The 14,880-nt window shown below is 36.6% G+C and overlaps 1 long non-coding RNA gene across 1 annotated transcript in view; it reads right to left on the bottom strand.

Annotated features, from left to right (window-relative positions):
• Positions 1 to 13,112, bottom strand: part of LOC141581523 (uncharacterized) — a 31,494-nt gene extending 18,382 nt beyond the window's left edge. The window contains exons 1-2 of the long non-coding RNA XR_012514228.1: positions 12,984 to 13,112; positions 11,581 to 11,664 (exon numbers count right to left, since the gene is read on the bottom strand). This is a non-coding gene — a long non-coding RNA (uncharacterized LOC141581523). The remainder of the gene's footprint in view (positions 1 to 11,580; positions 11,665 to 12,983) is intronic.
• Between the last annotated feature and the right edge of the window lie 1,768 nt (positions 13,113 to 14,880).

The following is a 14,880-nucleotide window of genomic DNA, read 5'->3' as shown; positions in this document are numbered from 1 at the left end:
TAATACTTTGCCAGGTACCAATTGCATGCTTTTGAGTAGGTTACTTCAATTTGGGGGTTTTACTTTCTCTAAGCATGAAAAGAAGAGGTAGTTCTAGTTAGAGTTCAACACTTTAAGCCATCAGTCTAATAATTGACAGCTACATGAAAAATGTATGCTAGTACTAATTTCATACAAACTTAAGCTGAAAATGGTGTCTTCATTTTGAAAAGTAATAGATATATTTCCATTATTCAGTCCAAGTTGAATTCTAGAACCATGGATAAAGATAATTTTATAATATTTTACCATTGTATGATATTTATAACATAGTATTTATTACTGTATGATCCTAATATGTACAAAAAGTTTTAGAGAATGTAATCATAAAACTAAACTCAAAAAATAAACTGTTCAATTTTTTTCAATATCGTAGATAATTTCTATTGCAGATGTAAAGAAGGCGTCTGTGGCACATCAGAACACTGGTACTTGATTTTGATTGTAGAGAGAGGATTTAATGGGTTTATATCACAATTTCTCTATCTTTTTCAATAGAAGAGTAATTGCTAGTAATTTCAAAAGCAGTTTCATATGTTTAGTGATTTTAAATGATTTTAGGATCCAAATGACAATTATTCATCAAGAACAAAGTGTCCTAACACCACTCAAAGTAAAAATGAGGCTTAATTGGTTCAGAGGGCTTAGAATTGTTAAATGAAGATATTTAAAGTCGGTGTTTTTCAGTGACATCGATCTTGATGTACAGTCTTTAGACACTGCATGGTGGACATTTATGCAATGGTTCTGCATAATAAATAAGAATCTAGTTGACAAAGATTTGCTAACTAGTAATAAACCACTACCCTCCGTATCAAATGCCTATCAAGGATGGCCATTTTTGCTGAAAGAAGCAATATAATTTTGCCGTTTTTGTAGTAGCTTCCATTCTGTAGCTCATGCGTTAAGTACTGTTACTAAGCTTGCCCTTAAAACACACCTGCCTTTTTTCTACTTACTGGCTTTAAACTATTAATGTGCCTGGAAATCTTTGGTGTTCTTACTTTGTAAGAACATCTATGATGTAATTTTTTGAACGATAGCTAGTGCCAAAATTGAAACCCATATGGTATGAAAATAGCTTAGTTTTCGAGATTGTGTAAACAACTCAAGTGGGGAAGAGAACATCAACATCTGAGTTCATGCGGCATGAAGAACAGAGCAACTGCTGAACCATCTTCGCTAAACACACAAGCAGGCCAGTCAGTGATGTGTGGCAGATGGTGAGTGAGGCAAAAAAAATTAGACACAGCAGACTCAAGCTTAGAATGTGAGTCTAGAACGTTTAGGACTGCTATCAATGCCCTGGTCATGCACCCTCTGTCTCCCACCCCACCTAATGTACCAGAACAAGACATTTTGAAAGTAAAGCCTAAGATAACTTTTTTATTTCAAACTTCCATGAAGTCAAGATTAATTTCTGAGGCCCCTTTGGGCTGTAACATCTTGTGATTTTATGAAAAAGGTGTGTAGGGTGATCAGTGGTAGCCTCACAGGTGTGTAACCTGAAAAGCGACATGAACCCTGCACTTAGAAGAGCCCTGTGCTTAGCACCACGCTCTGCTATTGTAGTTTCAAACTTGCTAATATTTTTCAAGCAACCCTCCTCCCCACACACATATTTCCATTTTGCATTGGATCTTACAAATTTTGTAGCCAATCCCGAGTATGGTTTGTCTTGTTGCAAGTTTTAGAACAAATTCTGTGACTCTGTACTTGGAGAAGTAACTAACTTTTCTTGCATATTAGATTAGATGAATGGGAACTAGATATAATCAAAGGGTCTTCATGAGGCATGGTCTTTAATATTGAACTTCCTTTAATATTTGTAATGTGAAAATTATTATCTGTTTTTAATTTATTTCAATGAGGCCTTCTATGTCTTATAGCCGAATAGCAAGTTTCTAGAAAGAGCGGTATGCAAATAGACTTATTTTTTAGAGAACAGACACTGGTAGAATGCACTTTTGTGAAAAAAGGAGTGTACTTTGAAGCTAGATAGACTTTGGTTTGATCCTTGCCTTCAATGTAAGCTATCTGTAAAAATCCTATAATTAACACTCCTGTTTATGGTGAAATATTTAACACCTTCTGTCCATGCTCAGGAACAAGACAAAGTCCACAATCATCATTTTATTCACACTATATAAAAGTCCTAGACAGGTGTAACTAAAAAATTCAGAGGAGCCTATTGCCTGAGATATGCAACATACTTAAAAACAACATATTTAAAAATCATAAAATGTTTCTAGGATAATACAATTTACCAAAAATGACTCTAGACTAATTAGAAATTTAAATAGGTCAGTTTTCATAGGAAGAGTTGTTAATGTCTTCTTTACCAGGAGTACCAGATCTAGATTGTTTTAAGGTAAGTTTTAAAAATTGTACTTTAAGTTCTAGGGTACATGTGCAGAATGTGTAGGTTTGTTACATATGTATACACGTGCCATGATGGTTGGCTCTATCCATCACCCTGTCATCTTCATTAAGTAAATCCTTCTTGTCCTGGGCTTTTTTTGGTTGTGGGCTATTTATTACTTATTCACTTTAAGAGATCATCATTGGTCTGTGAAGGAAATCAATAGTTTTCTTTGTTCAGTTTTGGGTGAGTGTATGTGTCCAGGAATTTATCCATCTCTTTTAGGTTTTCTAGTTTGTGTGGATAGCAGTGTTTGTAGTAATTTCTGATGTTTATTTTTATTTCTGTGAGATCAATGGTAGCATCCTCTTCATAATTCCTAATTGTGTTTATTTGGCTCTTTTCTCTCTTCTTTTTTATTAGTCTAGCTAGTGACTTATCTATCTCATTAATTTTTTTAAACATACAACTCCTGAATTCACTGATCTTTTGGATCATTTTTTGTGTCTGAATATCTTTCATTTCAGCTCTGGGTTTGCTTATGTCTTGTCTTCTGCTAGCTTTGGAATTGATTTGTGCTTGCTTCTCTAATTCTTTAGTTGCAATGTTAAGTTGTGAATTCCAGATCTTTCTAGCATTTTGATGTGGGCATTCAATGCTATACATTTCCCTCTTAACAATGCCTTACCTGTGTCCTAGATATTCTGGTATGTTGTATCTTTGTTCTCATTCGTTACAAAGAATGTCTTGATTTCTGTCATAATTTCATTATTTATCAAAGTGTCATTCAGAATATTTTCTTAATTTCTATGTAATTGTGTGGTTTGAGCAAATTTCTTGTCTTGACTTCTATTTTTATTGTGCTATGGTCCAAATGTGTGTTTTCCATGATTTCAGATGGTTTATTTTAGAGTATGTGCCATGTGGCAATGAGAAGAATGCATATTCTGTTGGTTTGGCATGGAGAGTTCTGTAGAGGTCTATCAGATCCATTTTGTCCAATGTTGAGTTCAGGTCCTAAATATCTTTGTTAATTTTCTTCCTTGATGATCTGTCTCATACTTTCAGTGAATTGTTGAAGTCTCCCAATGCCATTGTGTGGGAGTCTACATCTCTTTGTAGGTCTCTAAGAACTTGCTTTATGACTTTTGGTGCTCCTGTGTTGGCTGTATGTATATTTAGGATAGTTAGATCCTCTTGTTTAATTGACCCCTTCACCATTGTGTAATGCCTTTCTTTGTCTCTTTTGATCTTTGTTGGAATAAAGTCTGTTTTGTTGGAATTTAAGATTGGAATTCCTGCTTTTTTATTATTTCTATTTGCTTGCTTCATTTTCTTCCATCCCTTTATTTTGAGGCTGTGTCATTACATGTGAGATGGGTCTCTTGAAGACAGCATACCGTCGTGCCTTCTTTTTATCCAGCTTGCCACTCTGTACCTTTTAAGTGGAACATTTAGCCCATTTGATTCCAACGTTAGTATTGACATGTGTAGATTTGATCAGGTCATTGTGTTGTTAGCTGGTTACTTCACTGGCTTGTTCACTTGGTTGCTTTATAGTGTCACTTGTCTATGTATTTAAGTGTGTTTTTGTATTAGCTGGTAGTGGTCTCTCCTTTCTCTGCTTAATGCTTCTTTCAAGATCTCTTGTAAGGCAGATATGGTGGTAACAAACTCCCTCATTATTTTCTTATAAAAATATTTAATGACAGTTACACTATTCTAGTTTATATAGGAGAATGAAATCTAACTTATATGAAGAAAAACAAAACAAAGTAAAAACAAAAATTAAAAAATTCATTTCAGACTAATTTTTTTAAAATAGTAAACAAAATTCTATTAGCAGATAGAATCCAGCAATATCTTTAACTATTAATAAAACTTGACAAAATTGAGGTGAATCAAGTAATGCAAGAATTTTTTTTGGAATTACAGAATATGTTAGTCCATTCTCATACTGTTATGAAGAAATATCTGAGACTGGGTAATTTATAAACAAAAGAGATTTAATTGACTCACAGTTCTGCATAACTGAGAAGGCCTCAGGAAACTTATAATCATGGTAGAAGGCATCTCTTCACAGGTGGCAGGAGAGAGAATAAGTGCCAAGTGAAGGGGAAGCCCCTTATGAAATCATCAGCTCTCATGAGAACTCACTATACAAGAACAGCATGGGGGAAACTGACACGTGATGCAATTATCTTAACCTGGTCCCACCCTTGACACAAGGGGATTATTACAATCCAAGGAGAGATTTGGGTAGGGACACAGAGCCAAACCATATCAGAGAATGTATCAATATAGTTTATCATATTAATAGCTCTGTAGTAAAAAAAAATGATCTTCATTCATGCTGAAATAGTATTTTAAGGCTCAAAATGTTCTTGGTAAAAATGTGTAATGATAAAATAGAAGTAGATATATATTTGAATACAATATACATTAAGATTAAAAGAAACAATTGCAAATTTAAACACTAAATACATCAGGAAAAGGATAATTGTATTATTTAACCTTGTACAGAGTACTATTTAACATTGTTCTGGTCAAAATCACTGGAGTCTGATGAGGGGGAAAATATTAGAAGCATAGAGTTATAAAAAAAAGCTAGAATTATTATTATTCTAAGACAACATAATGTTATTACTGAAAAGCATAAAAACAAATTCTGATGAGTAGAAATCAGTAAATGAGCTAAGTGTAAACAACAATATTCAGAAATTAATAGCCTTCATTCACACAAAAAACCTTTTTGAATCCATAATCAAGATAAGGTCCTATTTACAATATTAAACAACAACAAAAACAAGAAACAAACTTAAATATAAGTGTACACTATTTATATGAAGAAAAATTTTAACATTTTGAACAGATACAACAGGGTTAATGATCCTAACATATAAAAAGTGCTGATAAGTCAATAAAAATACCAACATCCCCATAGAAACATGGATAAGGGCTGAAAATCTACAGATAGGTTTTGAAAAAGGGAAGACACATGATTCTTTAACATAGGAAAACTTCAATTTCTTTGTTATGTACAAATTGTGAAATGAAACCATAGTGAGATACCTTTTAAAAAAAAATATTCAAATCAGTAAGGCTTTGAAATTTGATGTATTTTTCCGAGAATTTGGAAATACAGTTCATAAAATGATATTCATTTAGACATGTTTTAAATAACAAAAACCCAAGAACTTGCTCATGAGAGTCTAAAGAACTTTCTTGTTTGTTTTACTGCTATATATCATTGTATGGATTTCAAAACATTTAATTTAATGTATCTCGTCACTTTGTAAGAAAGTAGTCATCAATTCTTATTTCACTGAGTTTTTCTTTTAATCAAAACTTATTGGCAAATTGGTCAAATACTTGTATATTTTATTTCCTTCTATTTTTTAATATTCTGTATTAAAATCATTTTGCTTTGAAAGAAAAGTTGATAGTAACCTTGTCTTGGCCATGTATTAAGGTAAAACATTGACATTTTCTCATATAAAATGAAGCTGGTAAGATTTCCTATCATTACTAGGATCATTTTAGAAACAAATTTTTCCAATAAAGTAATTAATATTTATTTCATCTAGGATAAACATATATTAGTAACATATTAAGAAAATTATTCTATGATTTTAAAAAATTATTCTAGGTTTTTTCTGCTATCCTATTTTTTCTTTCTTCATTACTTAACAGTTTAAACTTGATTTTTTAAATTAAATTAGGTAGAAATGTTGTTTTATGAATTAATTTTTCAAAAATTCAGCTTTTAGATTTATTTATTCTTCCCATGTATTCTCTATTAGAAAATAGAGATAATTTAGGCCGGGCGCGGTGGCTCAAGTCTGTAATCCCAGCACTTTGGGAGGCCGAGGCGGGTGGATCACGAGGTCGAGAGATCGAGACCATCCTGGTCAACATGGTGAAACCCCGTCTCTACTAAAAATACAAAAAATTAGCTGGGCATGGTGGCACGTGCCTGTAATCCCAGCTACTCAGGAGGCTGAGGCAGGAGAATTGCCTGAACCCAGGAGGCGGAGGTTGCGGTGAGCCGAGATCGCGCCATTGCACTCCAGCCTGGGTAACAAGAGCGAAACTCCGTCTCAAAAAAAAAAAAAAAAAAAAAAAAAAAGAAAATAGAGATAATTCATTAAATAACTGATTACACTTTATCAATATCTATTCTTGCATTCTGATCTCCTTTCCTTTATTTTATTATTTATTCTCCAAAATTTTAAGTCAAATGTATGATTTATTAATATGAAACATATGTTTTTGTTATACAATGTTATGTAAAATATATGTCTAATTGTGTATGTGTATATAATAGATATAGGCATTTTCATACAAACTTTTCAAGGAATATTTGTACTGTTTCACAAAGATTTCCACATATAATGGCAATTTATTATTAAGTTAAACAACTTTCATGCCACAATATTTTTTCTTTTTAAAATTTTCTAGCAGAATTATTTTCTGATTTTATCGTTACCTTTTCACACTAGGGAATATTGTTGGCAATACTTTTATTTTACAAGAGTATGTGGTTTTCTTTCAGTTAAGTTTATGGTGAATATTGTTTCAGCGAAAGAAAATCAAAAGAACAGTCTAGATTTAAGCTGTGAAAATTGTATATTTCAAATATTTTGTCCACTTTTTGGCTGTGTCAATTAAAAGGATAAATCTTGTTTTCATTATTCTATTTTTGCCAGAAGTGGAAACCTCATCAGAATACTTCAATTTAAGAGAATTGGCTAATTGATTACAGTGTCTCCAGCAAGAAAAAAAAAAGATTGATATGCTACTAAAATAAAGTTGATAAATATAACAGCAAAATGTTCAAATCTGGAGACCAAAACCCTGGATCTTGATGTAAGTTACAATTTTGGAAAGTCATAGCTTCTAATCGCTACCAGATTGATTCTCAGAACAGAGCTCATGATTAAAATGTAGGCCACATCCCCTTGTGAAAGAATCATGTGACACAGCCACAAGTAAACTCTATAAATAATTTTTTAAGCATTGCTCAAAAGAAGTGTGGATTAATTTAGTCAGCTTACTGTGCCATGGGGAAGAGAACTATCTGGGCATTCCAGAAACATGAGAAGCTGGTTATGGGTGGGTGCCCTGGCTCCAGGTAAACAAAGGCACTCCTGTCGTATGACAGTCACAGTAGAGGACAAGGGTGTAGTATTAGTCCATTTTCATACTGCTATGAAAAACTGCTTGAGATCGAGTAATTTATAAAGGAAAAAAGACAGGAAACTTACAATCACGGCAGAAGATGAAGAGGAAGCAAGGCACCTTCTTCACAAGGCAGCAGGAAGAAGTGCCAAGCAAGGGGGAGGAGCCTCTTATAAACTATCAGATCTTATGAGAACTCACTATCATGAGAACAGAATGGGGAAAACCACCCCTGTGATTTAATTACCTCCACCTGGTCTCTCTCTTGACAACTAGGAATTATGGGAATTCCTATTCAAGAGATTTGTGTGGTGACACAAAGCCTAACCATACTGGGTGGTCAGGTAATAAGCGGAGTTTTGGCAGAGGATTGCATCACAGTAGATTATTTCCTCAGCTTCTAAATATAATTTGACTAGCTGTACTTGGTGACTGACAGAACCCCCATATTGATTCTCTGAACCAAGGATCATGGACTATCACAGTAGGAAGAGGAAAGTCAATGCCATGGGCTGATCCTGCTCTAAGGATTGTGCACCAAGAGCAGTCCTGTGTCAATGGACAACCCACAGAGATTTTGACCACAATCAAGGGTTAAAAATGCAAGAATGGTGATTCCTCTCAGAATTCTATTTAATTTTCCTGCTTTCCTTTGCAGTAAATAATGATCTTCGAGATTCTGACTGCACGTATGCGAAAAGTAACCAGAGATTATTCCAATATTAGTTGTTTCAGATGTGGTATCTTAATGGAGAAAATCAGTATAGACCCTTAACTCCGCCTTTAATCTGGAAAATATTCCTTTTCCCCCAACCAATTTGCAAGAATCCACAGAAACAGAGACAGCCCTAGGCTAGGCTGTAAACGTTTTCGCTCTCTACTTCACTGCTCTACTTCATTAATGATGTCACGTTAATTGAACCTGATGAGCAGGAAATAAAGAAGGCTTAAAATGCCTTAGTAGCAAATATAAATGTCAATGTGGAGGTGGGGATAAACCCTGTGAAAATTCAAAAGGCCAGCAACTTGTAGAAATGTGAAGTTCTCAGATGTCCATGCATCTGAGCTATGTTTAATCTACCTCTCTCTTTATCCATTTGGGCTGCTATAACAAAATACTGTAAACTGGGAAGCTTACCAACAATAGAAATCTATTTCTCAAAGTTTTGGACACTGGGAAGTCCATATAAAATCGCTGGCAGGGAAAGCACCTGATTAGGGCTTGCTGTCTGATTCATAGGTGGCATCTTCTTGCTGTGTTTTTACAAAGCAAAAAGACAGCACCATGCTCCCCTGGGCCTCTTTTATAAGGACACTAATTCCATTTATAAGGGTTATGCCCTCAGGACCTAATCAATTCCCAAGACTCATCTCCCAATTCATCATATTGAGGGTTATCATTTCAACATACGCATTTTGGGGCAGGGGACACAAACATTCAAATCATAACACACTCCAAAGCGGAAAATAAGAAAGTACATGTTGCATCTCCTGTTACTAAAATGTGGCACATTATAGGTAGATTTAAAAAAATTGTAGGCAACATATAACATTTTCTGGGAGCCCACCCAATCAATTTGCCATGTATCTCCTTAGGCTGCAATTTGAGTGAGACAGAACAAGAAGGCTCTGCATCAGGCCCAGGGTGGTAAAGCTTCTTTTATATTTGGGTCTTCAAACCCAGAATATTCCATGGTAATTGAAGCACTTAATGCAAATGGGATTCTCTTCAGAGTCTCTGGCAAACTCCAATAGGATAGGATCCTACCAGTACAGACCCCTAGATGTTTGGCAAAACAGTCATCTCCTTTTGTGTATATGCCCATGTTCTTGAGTTCTACTAGAGATTCATACATGTCCTGTGGGATTTTAAGTAACTGTTGCCTATCAAGAGAGGATGATATCATGGGACTCAGTGTATTCAAAAGCAATCCATCATCATGTGGAAATAATATTAAGGAGACCAGGCTTGAGCAGATCTGGGAAGTCCAAATAAGTGTTCATGAACTGCTGACTTGGATGTATTTCTCCTCCCTTTCAATCTAGAGATGTGGCCTTAGGTGGATTTCCATATGAGCATCTGACTAAGGAATAAAAATGTGGTCCTCTACAGAATAGGGAACGCCCAAGGGATGTAGACTGCTGCATGGTATAGCCCTCTCAATAATGTACCTGAAAAGTAATGTTGAGGGCAAATCTTCCCAGTGGGCAGAATTTCTAGCTGCCACAGTTTATTGCTCATTTCGTGTGGCTTGAAAAGTGGCAAGAGTTATGACTCCATATTGATTCATAGTCAACTGCTATTGGTGACTAGTTAGGAATATAGGGAAAATGAAGTTCAATGACTGTCATGAGGAAATCTGGGAAAGGTGTATGTCAACCTACCTGCCGGATGAAGTACAGAGTGTGAAGGTATTCAACTGTTCATCAAAGGGCATTTGTCTACTCAGGTGTAAAAAAAAAAATGTCTGGGAGCTCTCACCCAGCTTCTCTCTCCAGCTACCCAGTATGTAATCAATGAGCCAAAGTAAAAAATGTCTATGATTACAGAAACGGGGACTATTTATAGACTCTATAAATTGACTCACCATCACTGAGGCTCCTCTGAAGTTTCTGTCCAATGTTTAATGGGCCAACAGCAAGACTAATTTTGTTGGCCTACAATATAACATCATGCCTAGAAGGGTTATCCACTCATTGTTTAGCAGATTGATTATTTTGGACTTTCCATCAATGAGAAGGCAGCATTTTTTCCTCACAGGAATAAACTTGTATTGTGGAGATGGGTTAATTTTCCCTATGTTTAATGCTTATGCGAAGACCAACATCTAGTGGATGTACAAAAGGCCTTGTTAATTGCCATGGTATAGCATCAACTATTGCTTCTGATTAAGGAATGCATTTAATAGCAAAGAAGTATGGCAATAGGCTCAGGCCTTAAAATTCTCTGGTCTTACCTTGTATCCCATCATTAGGAGGAGCTGTCTTTATGGGTTCATTTAATTATCCACTGAGAAATTCATTTTACCACCAGTTGAGAAATCACATCTGAAAAGTTTGAATTACTTTCTTATAAAATGTGACACGATTTAATAAGAGATATATGGTACCATATGTCTCTTATTAATGGTGCCATGCTCTTTCTTGTTTAATCCCCCAAAATCTATGTAACTATTTCCCTCTATTAAATTTCCATTCACTAAATAAGCATGTATTCCATCCCACTGTTGAAATATCCATGCATTTCATGCATTCCTGACTATAACCTGATTAATACAATATTTCCCCCTATGGTAGTTTCTTCACTTCTTTTCTTGAGGAACAAGGTGGTGTTCTTTCATATGGGGTGGTTTTATTTTATACTAATATTACCAATATTATTATCATTTCATATAATATCCTTAGTATTCTATTTTTTTTTTTTTTTGAGAATGGATGAAGGTTTCCAGTTTCATCCATGTCCCTGCAAAGGACATTAACTCATTCTTTTTTATGGCTGCATAGTATTTCATGGTGTGTATGTGCCACATTTTCTTTATCTAGTCTATCTTTGATGGGCATTTGGGTTGATTCCAAGCATTTGCTATTGTGAATAGTGCTGCAATAAGCAGATATGTGCATGTGTCTTTATAGTAGAATGATTTATAATCCTTTGAGTATATACCCAGTAATAGGATTACAGGATCAAATGGTATTTCTAGCTCTAGATCCTCGATGAATTGCCACACTGTCGTCCACAATGCTTGAACTAATTTATACTGCCACCATCAGTGTAAAAGCACTGCTATTTCTTCACATCCTCTCCAGCTTGTGTTTCCTGACTTTTTTAAAAATTTTATTTATTTTACTTTAGGTGCATACTGTATCTCCCCATGTTATCCCTCCTCACCCTCCCTTCCCTCCCCACCCCCCGCTGTCTCTCCCCTACCCACCCAACTGCCCCCAGTGCGTGATGCTCCTCTCCCTGAGTCTATGTGTTCTCGTTGTTCAACACCCACCTGTGAGTGATAACATATGGTGTTTGGCTTTCTGTTCTTGTGTCAGTTTGCTGAGAATGATGGTTTCCAGATTCATCCAAGTCCCTACAAAGGACATGAACTCATCATTTTTTATGGCTGCATAGTATTCCATGGTGTATATGTACCACATTTTCTTTGTCCAGTCTATCATTGATGGGCATTTGGATTGGTTCCAGGTCAGTATTCTATTTTTTAGACAGTGTTTATAAGTATTCTGCTAAGAGCATTGATAAAATTCCCAGTCTGGTTTTTTTGATATGCTAAATTCAGGATCTTTCTTATTGAAATGTAATTGAATTAGATAACCATATAATTGAATTGTACCTAAATAGGTTCCCTAGCACAAAATTAGTTCATAATAATTGTTATTAAGTTCATATGTATGTTTTATGTGTAGACAGTATGCCCTGATGGTATGGTAAAATCAATCTCTTAATTGCAGAATTGATCAAGCAGAAGAAGGAATTAGTGACCTTGAAGACAGGCTATTTAAAAATACACAGTCGGAGGAGACAAATGAAAAAAGAATAAAAAAGAATGAAACACATCTACATGATCTAGAAAATAGCCTCAAAGGGGTAAATCTAAGTTATTGGTCTTACAGAGGAGGTAGGAAAGAATGTGGGGTAGGAAATTTATTCAAAAAGATAACAGAGAACCTTCCATATCTAGAGAAATATATCCAAATTCAAGTACAAGAAAGTTATAGTACTCCAAGCAGATTTAACCAGGAGGCGAAGGTTGATTCATTCTTTAGTATGTCAATTGTACATTCAACGCCAGAATTTTTGCTTGACTCTTTTTAATAATTTCAATTTATTTCTTCAATTTATCTGATAGAATTTTGAATTTCTTCTCTGTGTTATCTTGAAATTCTTTGAGTTTCCTCAAAACAGCTATTTTGAATTTCCTGTCTGAAAGCTTACACATTTCTTTTCTGAAGGATTGGCCCCTGGTGATATATTTAGCTTGCTTGGTAAGGTCATGATTTTCTGGGTGGTCCTGATGCTTGTGAATGTTCATTGGTGTCTGGTCATGGGAAGGTTAGGGTTTTGTTTTTATTTTATTTTCAGACAGAATCTGCTCTGTCACCGAGGCTGGAGTGCAGTGGTATGATCATGGCTCACTATATCCTCAACCTCGTGGACTTTAGCAACCCTCTTACCTCAGCCTCCTGAGTAGATGGCATTGCAGGCAGACACAAACATGCCCAGCTAATTTTTTTTTTTTTTGTAACGATAGGGGTTTTGCTATCTTGTCCAGCCTGGTCTCAAATTCCTAAACTCAAACAATCTGCCCACTTTGGCCTCCCAAACTGCTGGGTTTACAGGCATGAGCCACCACACTTTATTTTAGTCCTTGCATTCTGAACTTATTTGTACCTGTCATTCTTCAGATGGCTTTTTAAGCATTTCAAAGAACTTGCATTTTCCAGAAGGAAAGCTGTACCCTGCAAAGCTGCAGGGATGGAGCTGCCCAAGATCATGGGAATGCACCTCTTCCACCAGCGTGACCTGGATGTGAGACATAAGTCAAAGGAAATCATTTTAGAGCTTTCATATTTGACTGCCCCACTGGAATTTAGACTTGCATGGGGTCTTTTGGTCCTTCATTTTGGCCAATTTTTTCCATTTAGAATGGTTGTTTTTATCAATACCTGTATGCCTGTTGTATCTAGGAAGTAACTAACTTGCTTTTGATTTTACAGGCTCACAGGTGGAGGGGACTTGCCTTGTCTGAGATGAAACTTTGGATTGTGGACTTTTGAGTTAGTGTGAAATGAGTTAAGAGTTTAGGCATCTGTTGGGAGGCATGATTGATTTTAAAATGTGAGGACATGAGATTTGGGAAGGACCAGAGGTGGCGTAATATGGTTTGGCCATGTCCCCACCAAATATCACCTTGAATTGTATCTCCCACAATTCCCGCATTTTGTGGGAGTCACCCAGTAAGAAGTAGTGGAATCATGGGGGTGAGTCTTTCCTGTGTTATTGGAACTGCAACTACATTAAACAGCTTTCCTTTGTAAATTGCCCAGTCTCAGGTGTGTCTTTATCAGCAGTGTGTAAGTGGAATAATACAGTGTTCTTGGTTAAGAAACAAAATAATTTTCTAGATGAACAGACAGAGACTTTTATTCTCTTCCTCCACTTTCTCCCAAACAGTCTCTCTGTCTGTGCTATACTACCTGGAGCTAGGGGTAGGGTGACATAAGCACCCCTGTTGCCACCACCAGTGGGACTGTACTGGGTCCGAACCAAAACCAGAAGAGCCCTGGTTCTCATCCTCAGCCTGCATTGACTACTGGCTGACTATGTTCACTAAAAGCTCAAGGGCTCTACAATCTGCAGGTGGCAAAGCCACCCATACATGTGTCCTTCCCTTCAGGTAGCAAGTTGGTCCAGGCAGGGTTGTTTCAGAGATGACAGCCAGGAACTAGGTACTACAGGCAAAAACCATAGAAATCTATCTGTTGTTCTACTGTGCAGAGGCTGAGCTGGCACCTACACCATGAGACAAAATCTTTCCCACTCTTTCCTTCCCTTTCCACAGCCAGAGGATCTTCACCCCATGGCCACTGCTGTCACAGACCCACGGGGAATACTACTGCTACCAACGATGCTCCACTAGCATCCAAGTTCACTTCCGTCAGCTTGTGGAATTTCCTGGTCTGGGACTCACCCTGCAGTGCAGTGGGGTTCCCATTTGGCCAAGGGAAGATTCAGAAATGCTATCTAAGAGCCAAAGCCTAGAACTGGTGATGATAGAAACTCACTCAGTGCTCTAAACCACTGTGGTCAAACTGGTACCCAAAGTGCAAGACAGTCCACTTTTCCCTTCACTTTTCTCAAGCAGAAGTCTCTCACCATAGCCAACGCAGCTCATAATGATCTGGATCTCACCTGAAGCCAGCATGTCTCAGAGCTTCTCTCTTCTCTTCAAGGCAGCAGGTTGTTCCCTTCTGGCCCAGGATATGCCTAGCAACGTTATCTGGGAGCTGGAGCCTGGAATGGCGGCCTCACAACTTCGACTGGTGCCTTATTCCACTGTGGATGAGCTAGCAACCGAGATGTGAGACAAAGTCTTTTTTACTCTTTCCTTTCTTCTCAAGTGGAAGTCAGGGACCTCTTTTGAAGCCATGAACTGTGCTGCCTGGAATTGTGGAAGGAGTGTGTAAGCACACTCTTAGCCACCAGGCTAGTGTCTCAGTAGGTCATGTGCCCTCCAAGTTCACTGGCTCTGAGCCTAGCTCAGCACAAGGATTTGTCTAGGAGTTGC

The sequence above is a fragment of the Saimiri boliviensis genome, chromosome 16 (assembly GCF_048565385.1).
Source record: "Saimiri boliviensis isolate mSaiBol1 chromosome 16, mSaiBol1.pri, whole genome shotgun sequence".
In the NCBI taxonomy this organism is placed as follows: domain Eukaryota; kingdom Metazoa; phylum Chordata; class Mammalia; order Primates; family Cebidae; genus Saimiri; species Saimiri boliviensis.
The sequence above is the reverse complement of the archived record's forward strand: the minus strand, read 5'-3'. Positions and strand labels throughout refer to the sequence as shown.